Consider the following 1,882-nt stretch of genomic DNA (forward strand, 5'->3'; position numbering starts at 1 on the left):
TTCTAGGGCCACCTCCGGGTGCTCTGGGATGCAGACCATCAGGTCCTGGGGATTTATCTGCCTTCAGTCCCAACAGTTTACCCAACGCCATTTCCTGACTCACTTTTTTCGATAATTACAGTCTGTGTGTGTGTAGTTTTTCTGCCAAATAGTACAAATGAGCATTGCTTGGATAAAGCAAGTTAAACAAATTCATCCCTAATAAAAATGTAAAGCATTTCACCAACGTGGTTTTCTCTACACCCGGGAAACTGGTGGAAACTGCGTACTTGCAAATGACCTCAGACCAATCACCGATGGTGATCTCAATCTTCACGCAGCCAATGTCTCAATTCTCTCTTCTGCACTATACCAATAAAACTTAACAAAAGCTTGAAAAGCTCGATAGGCTCATCTTTCAGCCAGGCATCAGGAAAAGTGTGGAAACAAAGAATTTGGGGGGAGGGGGAGCCAGATCAGAACTTGTGAGACATATGTGAGGGTCCCATCTATGACAGATGGAGGGAACCCAAGTTTCCTGAAGATTGACGACATCCCAGATGTCAGTATGGAACACTTGGGCACAGATGCAGCGGAGACTGAGGAATTGAGGGATAGGGAACAGCATCTTTACTTGAGGCATGGTGGGAAAAAATGTAATTAAAATTGTTGTGCGAGTTAGTAGGTTTGTAATGGACATATGGTGATATTCTGTCTCCTGTGATGGAGACAGTGAGATCAAAGGGAGAGAGGAATCCAAGATATCCAGGTGAATTTGAGAGCAGGATGGAAGTTCACAGTGAAGTTAATAAAGTCTATGAATTCTGTATGGGTGCAGGAGGTCGTTCAACTGCAATCATCAATGTAGCAGAGAAAGTGTTGAACGCCTCGACGAAGGACTATTTGATGTAACCACAAAAAGGCAGGCATAGCTGGGGGCCATGCGAGTTCCCATAGCTACACATTTGATTTGGAAAAAATGTAAGGAGTCAAAAGAGAATAAGGACAAGTTCAATGAGGAGGAGGAAACTGTTAGTTGAGGGAAATTGATTGGGTCGTTGAGGAAGAAACATAGAAACATAGAAATTAGGTGCAGGAGTGGGCCATTCGGCCCTTCGAGCCTCCACCGCCATTCAATATGATCATGGCTGATCATCCAACTCAGTATCCCGTACCTGCCTTCTCTCCATACCCTCTGATCCCCTTGGCCACAAGGGCCACATCTAACTCCCTCTTAAATATAGCCAATGAACTGGCCTCAACTACCCTCTGTGGCAGAGAGTTCCAGAGATTCACCACTCTCTGTGTGAAAAAAGTTCTCCTCATCTCGGTTTTAAAGGATTCCCCCCTTATCCTTAAGCTGTGACCCCTTGTCCTGGACTTCCCCAACATCGGGAACAATCTTCCTGCATCTAGCCTGTCCAACCCCTTAAGAATTTTGTAAGTTTGTATAAGATCCCCTCTCAATCTCCTAAATTCTAGAGAGTATAAACCAAGTCTATCCAGTCTTTCTTCATAAGACAGTCCTGACATCCCAGGAATCAGTCTGGTGAACCTTCTCTGCACTCCATCTATGGCAATAATGTCCTTCCTCAGATTTGGAGACCAAAACTGTACGCAATACTCCAGGTGTGGTCTCACCAAGACCCTGTACAACTGCAGTAGAACTTCCCTGCTCCTATACTCAAATCCTTTTGCTACGAAAGCCAACATACCATTCGCTTTCTTTACTGCCTGCTGCACCTGCATGCCTACCTTCAATGACTGGTGTACCATGACACCCAGGTCTCGCTGCATCTCCCTCTTTCCCAATCGGCCACCATTTAGATAATAGTCTGCTTTCCCGTTTTTGCCACCAAAATGGATAACCTCACATTTATCCACTGAGAAACTGAGGTTCTTA

The sequence above is a fragment of the Leucoraja erinacea genome, chromosome 5, assembly GCF_028641065.1.
Source record: "Leucoraja erinacea ecotype New England chromosome 5, Leri_hhj_1, whole genome shotgun sequence".
Taxonomy (NCBI): Eukaryota; Metazoa; Chordata; class Chondrichthyes; order Rajiformes; family Rajidae; genus Leucoraja; species Leucoraja erinaceus.